Source organism: Chenopodium album, chromosome 2 (genome assembly GCF_948465745.1).
Source record: "Chenopodium album chromosome 2, dcCheAlbu1.1, whole genome shotgun sequence".
In the NCBI taxonomy this organism is placed as follows: Eukaryota; Viridiplantae; Streptophyta; class Magnoliopsida; order Caryophyllales; family Amaranthaceae; genus Chenopodium; species Chenopodium album.
The window spans coordinates 24530278-24540314 of NC_137835.1; the positions used below are offsets into that span (position 1 = coordinate 24530278).

The following is a 10037-nucleotide window of genomic DNA, read 5'->3' on the forward strand; positions in this document are numbered from 1 at the left end:
TAGGCGGACTAATTTATACTTCCTCCGTTCTTTATTATTTGACCCGCTTTGACTTTTACACTATTCACCACCCCTCCATTGACCGTCTTTTGTGAATAATATGTAAGAAAAAATATATTCATGTATGATCTTTTTGGATTCGTCTCAATAAGTACTATCATAATATATAACTTTAATAATTTTTACTTATGGAGAATTTAAGTTATTGATCGTTAAAGTTTTGCGTTGGCAAGCGTGATAAAAGAAACAGGTCAAGTAAAAAAGAACAGAGGAAGTAAATGGTTAAGTCGAGATTCGACATATGAGATTTAATACTGGTAAATTAACTCTGTGATTATAATACGTAGCGAAAGCCCTTTATATTCTAATTAATCGATGCTTTATGATTACTTATTATGATTTTCCCTGTAATATTGTTTATTAGTGAACCTATGCCCTAGGCCTTTTAATATTTAATTTCTCTCTACTTTATTTTCCCTGATCATATTCTTCGTAGTATAGTCTTTAATTACAACAACATTAGTTACCTTGGTAATTTAGACTATAATAATTAATTAGGAGTAGAAAGACTTGTTTCCTTGTGGATTCGACCCTACTTCTCTATCTGCATTAGTTAGAGGACTTCGGTAATATTTTTGATTAGGGGATACGACTTTACCTTGTCAAAATTTGGCGTCGTTGCCGGAGTGACGGTTTTATTTTTATTTTTTGATTATTTTTTGTAGTCTAGATTATCCCCTCTTGTCTTAGAGAACGTTAGTTCTTTGAGGCAATTCTCATATTTGTCTTTTAGTTCCTTGTTTATGCCTAGTTTTTCCAGATCAGGTTACATTCCATTCGATTCTGAGATCGAGCGCTCGTTTCATAGGCAAAGGAAAATTTATAGACAAATTCTGGCAGGTTCTGAGGAAGACAACAATCAAAGAGACTCTCCCTCTTATTCTAGTGACACAGAAATTCCTTCAGATTCAGAATCAGAGATGACGGCCCAAAAGAAACTCAGTGACTACTCGCAACCGAAGCTCACAGATTTCCCGCACCTTACTTCCACTCCGGCTTTAGATGGAGTTCAATTTGAGATCAAGCCCCAATTTATCACTATGATAGAGAGGAAGCAATCCAGTGGAACTAAGGGTGAAGATCCTAATCTTCACATTGCAGATTTCTGCCAGTATTGCAAGACCATTAGACAAACCGGGGTCACGCAGGACCAAATCAAGGAGATTCTTTTTCCTTTTTCATTATGTGGCAAAGCTAAATTATGGTTTTATGGTTTGAATAGAACTGCACTTGGTATTACTGAGCGGGAAACTCTTGCTTTGAATTTCTATAATAAATATTATCCTGCAGAGAGAACAGCGGTACTAAGGAGTGTTATTCAGAATTTTGCTCAAGAGGCAGATGAAACGCTATATGAGGCTTGGGAGAGGTTCAAGGATCTATAGATAGAATGCCCCCACCACAATCTAGCACAATGTCAATTGATCCAAGCTTTCTACAATGGACTTGGAAATTCTTCTAGATCAGTTCTAGATTCTGCAGCCAGTGGGAGATTCATGAATTTAAATGTGGACGATGTAGGACAGGTTATCAAAGACATGGAAATACACAATTCCCAATATGGGAATCCGAGAGGGTTTGCAAATAAAGGAAAACATAATGTCGATTCCGTATCCTTTTTGCAAGCTCAATTAACGTCTATTTGTCAAAAATTAGATAATCTTACTACTACTCCTAACTCTGTAGCTAATGTTTCTACTATTGCTAACAATGAAGCTTTTTGTGAAAAATGTGGAATTGTAGGGCATTGGGAGCAAGATTGTAGGAGTTCTATGGAACAAGTTAATGCCTTTCAAACCTATTGGCAAAATAAACCATATTCCAACTCTTATAATCCTGGTTACCGGAACCATCCATTTTTCGTATCGGAGTACCAATGTACCAAACCCTCCACCTCCACAACAGCCACAACAGCAACCCCCACCACAGCAAAAATATTACCATCCAAATTCTGGCCAGAAAAGCCAAGCATCACCCTCATCATCTTCTGACCCTGCCATGACAGAAATTAGAGCAATGCTTACTAATATGCAAAAGCATATGGAGAGTAGGGATGCGCAAATTGATTCTACTTTAGCCCACAATTGCGGCTTGTAAAAGTATGGAAATATTGAATTGATGAATCGAACAGATGTTAATTTGATATTAAAGGCTATTTTCAATAAGAACTTAGATCTAGTAAATTGCGAGAGCCTGTTAGATCTATGTTATTTATGCAATGTCAATGATTGATTACTATGTTTTACCCTGGAGTATTATTTATTGGTGAACCTATGCCCTAGATCCTTTTTTATATTGTTTTCCCTCTATTCCTATTATTTGTAGTTTAGTTTCATACTCAAATATAAATATTGGTTACTTAGATAATTTAGATTATAATAATTAATTAGGAGTAAAAAGGCTTGTTTCCCTGTGGAGATCGACCTTACTTCCCTATCTACTTTAGTTAGAGGATTTAGGTATTTACCTTTGATTAGGGGATACGACTTTACCCTGTCATCCCTACAGTGTTCCCTCTTTCCTTGGAGCATGCCTGTCAACAGTGGTTCTACTCTTTGGAATCCAAACATGTCGCGACCTAGGAGGATGGTTCTGAAAGCTTTATGAATCGTTACAAGTGTAACATTCAGGCCAAGACTTCTGAACGTGAACTCTCCATTCTCAAACAGAAAGAGAATGAAGGCTTCACCACTTACTTAAGCAGGTGGAGGGAAACAGCTGCGCTCTTGGTGGATCCCCCCAAGGAAAAAGAGATGGTTCGCTTGTTCATTGCCAATCTGACTCATAAGTACAAGCAACACTTGAAGTTTCTGCCTCTGAGTACCTTTGAAGCTGTATACGATATTGGAATCGAGGATGAACTAATGAAGACTGTTGGTAGCAACAATAATAACAACACTTGGAAAAACAAGAAGAACGACACTCCTTCTTCTTCGTCTTCCAAGCCCAATAATGCTACCAACAATATCAATATCAATGATGTGCTGGCCCTTAATGCTCCTCCTCAAATATTCCAAAGGCAGAGGAGGGTTTACACGCCTTTGGGAATGACTTATGATGCTGCTTTTGACCGATTGCATGGTCAAGGACTGATTATGCCAATCGGACCATTTCCGGAACCTCGACTAGAGAATAGGACCGCTAGCTATGATCCCAATGCTTATTGCAAGTTTCATCAAGGCAAGGGTCATAATACTGAGAAGTGTTGGAGGTTTAAGGATGCGATCCAAGACCTAATTGATGCTAATCAACTTCCTGTCCCTCCAGGGGGCAAGAAGCCTAACATTCAAACAGGTCCTCTTTCCGGTGCTTTGTCTATCATGGGCGATGAAGTCTCCTTTGATCCGTCGATACTCATTCAACCTATGAATGAACCTCTGCCGGAAGTTGTATTTGTCTCGAGTTCTGAAGAAGTGAATTTGGGATAGTGACGATGAAGACGTCTATCTCAAGGATATATCCTGTTCATCTCTTGGCACAAGTGAAGATGTTTGGGGAGACCTTGAGGTCAAGGTTCTCACTAGAAGTGGACGGTTGCAACAACCTAGTCCACCTCCACCTCCACCATAATCACATCCGATAGTTGATCCCATCGACCCTGTGAACAACAATGTGGTCAAACAATTGCAAAAGACCAAGGTGGAGATGAATGTATGGAAGCTTTTGGCCACCTCCCACGAGCATCGAAAGGCTGTGATGAATGCTCTGGAGAAAATAGGAGTTGATGATGACATGACTCCTCAAGGACTGGTCAACTTTCTCACTACTGAATTGCCAAGTACTAGCAATCTGATTTCGTTTTCTTACAAGGATCTGTCCCTGGAAGGGGACCAACATAATAAGGCCTTACACCTCACTGTGGTGTGTAGGCAGATGAATGTTCCTATGAGCCTGGTTGATAATGGCTCTGCAATCAATGTATGCCCACTTCGCACTGCAAAGAAGTTGGGCATAAAGAATGAAGAACTGACTCCCTCTACTCAAGGGATTCGCGCTTATTATAATACTCATCGTCAAGCCGTGGGTACTATCACACTAAACATAACTAATAGGGCCATTGAACGTCGTACCAAGTTTCAGGTGGTAGACATTAAGGCCTCTTTTAATCTGTTGTGAGGACGCCCTTGGCTTCATGAGCTAAAGGTGATTCCATCATCGTTGCACCAGAAGGTGAAAGCCATAGTTTGAGGGATTCCAATTACCATTGATGCCTCTCCTATGCGCATTCAAGTTATCGACACTCCTATCGTCCATGTCGAACATGACGAAGAAGACAAAGATCTTTGGGGGTTTACACTCGATGATGTTCTCGTGATCGAAGAAGAGGAGAAGTGTCATCTCGACTTCGATCCCTATTCAAACACCAACATTAATGCGATTATGAAGAAGCAAGGGCATTTCCCTGGAATGACCCTTGGACTTAAAAAGAAAATGGCTGAACTTTGGGGCCATCCTGGTGCACTCAAGAAGGATACTTTTAGCTTGGGATTCAAGCCAACAAAAGAAGATGTGAAACAAGCCCTCTTGAAAATGAAGGCTCGTAATAACGCTCGAATCATGAAGACGGAAATGGCCATGGATCCATATCCATTCACTCTCAATGGCCAGTACATCAAAGAAGGGGAAGACTTCCCATGCTATGAATTCCCTGAGCCTTTTGTCCACGATGGGAAGCGCGAACCAGGATTCGAGATGTTCCTCGATTGTGACTTTGTCGATGAAGGCGAAGAACTCTTCACAACTGAGAAACCGGCTAGCCTAAGCTCTGATGATCTAGGCATTAACCTTCTTTTTGGAATGGAGAAGAATGAATCTAAGACCGTCTGCAATGATAATTTTGAGCTCGTTCAAGCTGTTATAGCAAACAAGGATTTTGACCTCTCTGAGTTAATCGTCCAAGCTTATAATATTTCAAAGGGATGGCGCAAGACATTGAGGATCACTACGCCAAGCGGAGAGAAGTTGGAAATAACCGCTGGCGAAGGTCCTATATTTGATGAGTCTGAGTCGTCTGGGTCCGAGTCCGATTCTGAGTCTAAGTCTGTAGACGAGTCCTTAGAGTCTGAGGCCGACCCTCTTTCTGCTATAGAGTCCAATCCTGAGTCTCTTGTTGAGTCTTCTCTTTCCAGTGAGGTCGCAGTTGACCTTGCCCCTCTTGATGTATTAACCGATGAATTCAATAAAATGAGTACCTTTGCTTACAATGCGTGTCATTCCCCTAGCCCTGATCAATATTGCTTTGCTAATGATAAAAATGACAAAGAAATAATAAAAGCAATGGAAGAACACGAAAATAAAACGGCAGTTATCGAAGATACAGAAACAGTTAATATTTCCAATGATACGACTGTTAAAGAAGTAAAAATTCGATTAACACTAAGTCAAGATGAACTCAAAGAGCTAATTAAATTGCTTAGTGAATTTGTTGATGTATTTGCTTGGTCATACCAAGATATGCCCGGAATTGACAGGGATATAGCTCAGCATACGATACCACTCATTCCAGGTATGAAGCCTGTCAAACAAAAGCCGCGCCGTATGAAACCGGATGTGACTCTCAAAATCAAAGAAGAAATCAGAAAGCAGTTTGCCGCAGGTTTCATCAAAGTATCCAAGTATCCAGAATGGATAGCAAATGTGGTTCCAGTTCCAAACAAGGATGGAAGGGTCAGAATGTGTGTTGATTACAGGGACCTCAATAAAGCAAGCCCGAAAGATGGGTTCCCTCTACCTCACATTAACATTCTGGTCGATAACACAACAAACCATGCACTCCTATCGTTCATGGACGGCTACACCGGATATAATAAAGTATTGATGGCTGAAGAAGATATGGAAAAAACCACATTCATCACACAATGGGGTACATATTGCTACACGGTAATGCCATTCGGGTTACATGATATGATGCACAAAGAGGTGGAGGTCTATGTCGATGATATGATCGTTAAGTCTAAAGATCGCCCAGGCCACATCATTGCACTTCGCATGTTCTTTGAAAGACTTTGCAAGTACAACATGAGATTAAATCCAGCAAAGTGTGCATTCGGAGTCACGTCAGGCAAATTACTGGGATATGTGATCAGTTCTCGAGGGATTGAAATAGATCCTACAAAAGTCAAAGCAATCATGGCCATGCCACCGCCCAAGAATGAGAAGGAAATTCGAGGTTTCATTGGAAGGCTGCAGTATATAAGTAGGTTCATATCAAAACTCACAGCGATATGTGAACCTATATTCAAGAAGCTTAAGAAAAATGTTCCGGTCACATGGGATGACGATTGCCAAAGAGCTTTCGACAAAATCAAAGAGTACCTGGCAAACCCACCCGTGCTAGCGCTAGCAATACCTGACTTTCCTCTTCGACTCTACCTTACGGTCACAAGAGAAACGATGGGGGCAATGCTAGCACAAGAGATTGAAAGCAAGGAGAATGCAATCTACTACTTGAGTAAGAAGCTTCAAGGATACGAGAAACGATACACACCACTTGAAAAGTTATGTCTCGCACTTGTGTGGGCTGCGCAGAAACAAGACATTACATGCTCACTCATACAGTGCATGTCGTGTCCAAGATGGATCCTCTCAAATACTTGTTCGAAAAAGAAACACTCAATGGCAGATTATCAAGGTGGATAGTCAATCTTGCTCAGTTCGACTTGAAATTTGTACCACAAAAATCCATCAAAGGTTCGGCAATTTCTGACTTCTTAGCAGACTTTCCGCTAGAAGAAGTTGAGAAAGAAGAAGATGAGTACGATTTCCCTGACGAAGATTTAATCATGACCGAAGATGATAGCTAGACGCTCTATTTCGATGGAGCTTCAAACCAAAAAAGTTGTGGTGTAGGAGTCTTGCTTGTATCACCCAATGAAGAGCATATCCCAATTTCCATGAAGCTCGACTTCGATGTCACCAACAATGCCGCAGAATATGAAGCATGTATTTTGGGGTTAGAAACGGCTGTCGCCTTGGGAATTAAGAAGCTCAGAATCTACGGTGATTCTTCACTAATCATTAACCAAATCTCCAAGAGATGGAAGGTGAGAAGTGAAAGTCTCGCTACATATCAAGCTCATCTGGAAACTCTCACGGAGCAACTAGATGAAGTGGAATATACGTACTTGCCTAGAGAAGAAAACCAGTTCGCCGACGCACTAGCTAAATTAGCATCAATGGTTCGAATTCCAACGGATACAATCATAATGCCGTTGGCCATAGAAAGAAGATATGAACCGGCTTATGTTCACGCACTCGACGATGAACAAGAATCGCAAGAAGAAGATGAAGAGCTATGGTATACAGATATCCTTAATTATGTGACAAGAGGAGAATACCCTCCTAATACTGATAAAAGGGCACACCGTGCTTTGAGGCTCCTGGCCTCACAGTATGTGCTCATCATCAGGGGAGAACTCCACAAGAGAACTGCAATGGGGAGAAATCTCTTATGCATAGCCAAGAAAGAAGCACACAGAACCATGGAAAGCCTTCATGCCGGTATATGTGGAACGCACATGAATGCAAAGATGTTAGTCCAAAAGATTCAACGACAAGGTTATTATTGGACTACTATGGAGAGAGATTGCCACGAATACGTCAAGAAATGTATGAAGTGTCAAGTCTATGCAAATTTACAGCACGTTCCACCTTCACTTCTCTACACATATACTTCTCCATGGCCTTTCTCTACTTGGGGCATCGACATCATTGGAAAGATAACGCCGCCAGGACAAGGGGGGCATGAATTCATCCTCGTAGCAATCGACTATTTCACCAAATGGGTCGAAGCTGCCTCATATGCTAAGCTAACGGCAAAACATGTAGCTCAATTCATTGAGAAAAATATCATATGCCGCTATGGGGCACCTCATGAGATGATCAGTGATAATGGAACGCATTTCCAAGTAGAATGCGCTGAATTATTACAAAAATATCATATCAAACATCACAGATCATCACCTTACAGACCACAAACAAATGGTGCGGTCAAATCGGCCAACAAAAATGTGAAAACTATCATCGAAAAGATGACAGAAAATTACAAGGATTGGCTAAGTAAGCTACATTTCGCCCTTTGGGGTTATTGAACCTCTGTTCGTACATCAACGGGGGCTACCCCTTTCTCTTTGGTCTATGGAGTTGAAGTTGTACAACTAATAGAGCTCGAAATCCCTTCTCTCCGAATCGCGTTAGAAAGTCAACTAGATGAAGTCGACTTGATTAGAGCAAGATATGATGAACTAGTCCTAATTGATGAAAAACGCTTGGCAGCTTTGCATCATGTCCAAACCTACCAACAGCGAATGGCGCGACATTTCAATAAAAAAGTCAAGACTAGGAACATCAAAGAAGGTGACCTGGTGCTTAAAGCACTCCGCAAAAATGTGTTGGATCTAAGAGGAAAATTCAGACCAAATTGGTCAGGTCCGTACATTGTTAAAGCCATCTTGTCTGGCGGAGCGGCACAATTGGTAGACATGGACGGTAATGGTTTCCACAATTTAACCAACTTGGATCAACTCAAAAAATTCTATGCCTAGTTGCATGGGTTCGTAACCCAATAGAGCTACGTTTGGCCTAATTCCTTCTTAAGGATACGTAGGCAACCCCTCAAGGGGGCCCGACCACTTTAAAAAAAAATCCTTCCTCCGTCGATCAAGCATACGCGCCAGTTCAGCATTGTATCACGACAAAATGAAGCTAAAAAAAAAGGAGTTGTGTCGTGACACGGGACTTTCCACCGTGTCACGGCACAGTCCACCGTGGCACGGTGGAACTGAGCCAGAAAAAAATGTGCCGTGACGCGGGAATTTTCAACGTGTCACGGAATTTTTCACCGTGGCACGGTGGAATTTCAATTTTTCCGATTTTTCAGTGACGCAGTCTTTGCGAAATCAGTTATTTGTTCGATTTTTTTTATTTTCATTCTTCCATTGCGTCCGACTCCTTGACTCGGATATAAAAAAAAAGTAATTGTAATTTTTTTTGTAAGGCGAAAATAAATATGCTATTATTATTGAAATAAAAGTGACTACAATTATTGGCATCATGCGCCTTATTTTACAAAAAAATTTATAAATCATAAAAGCAAAACAATACTGATCTAATCCCTCTTCACTTTAGGAACCTCATTCTCTTTTTCAACTAGGTCGGCCTTCACCATTAATGTGTCTTTTATAGCCCGAACCGTCACACCCCTAGTCGAACTTTCACCCCTTTCACCTTTCTTAATATTCTTTGATTGTTTCTCTCTATAAACCATCTTCTCCTTACCCTTCCCTTTCACATAATTCTTCCTTTTTGGCATTATAGGAGTCTTAAACTCAATCCCTTGTGTTGTTGGACCTAGACGATCTTTAGGAGGCGCTTTCTTATTTCCAAGACGGCTCTTCACATCAGATTTGCGTGATCCTACTCGTTCCCTCCTACTTCTAGGATTCAACCATGCCTTGTATGCACTAGATAAGGGAGGAGGAGCTTGGTTACTTGCAGAAACGGTCCACAAAGGTCTTCCAATCCAATAAGTCTCGTATTTGTGAACGTTACTTTCATGCAACGATACATCACGAGGACTATTGTTATAGCGTGGAACTACTTGTTCAAGTCCATACTGCCGCATCAGTCGAGAAGGACAATAAAAAGTCAGTCTTGAGATACTAGGAACACGACAATATGGAGTATCATTCGTACCAACCATCCTAGTAAGCCTCCACCATGGCACCACCCAATGAATGGAAAATTCTCTCTTTGCAAAGAAATTTTTCCAGTCTTCATACGACATGTTCACAGAGTAATTCTTCTTCCTGCGGACTAGATCGTTAGGGCCATATTTTTCAATATCGTCGGGGGCTTCAAATAGTTCTAAACGCTCCATCAACCAAATCTGCGAAAAAAATAAATAAATAAATAAAATAAAATAAAATAAGTCGAGAAAAAAAAGTTGCAGATTCCACCGTGACACGGCAGAGTTCACC

The 10037-nt window shown here is 40.8% G+C and overlaps 1 non-coding gene across 1 annotated transcript; it reads right to left on the minus strand.

Annotated features, from left to right (window-relative positions):
• Positions 1-1361: 1361 nt before the first annotated feature.
• Positions 1362-1468, minus strand: LOC145607619 (small nucleolar RNA R71). The gene has a single exon (XR_014105593.1). It is a non-coding gene; the product is annotated as a small nucleolar RNA R71 (small nucleolar RNA).
• Positions 1469-10037: the final 8569 nt, after the last annotated feature.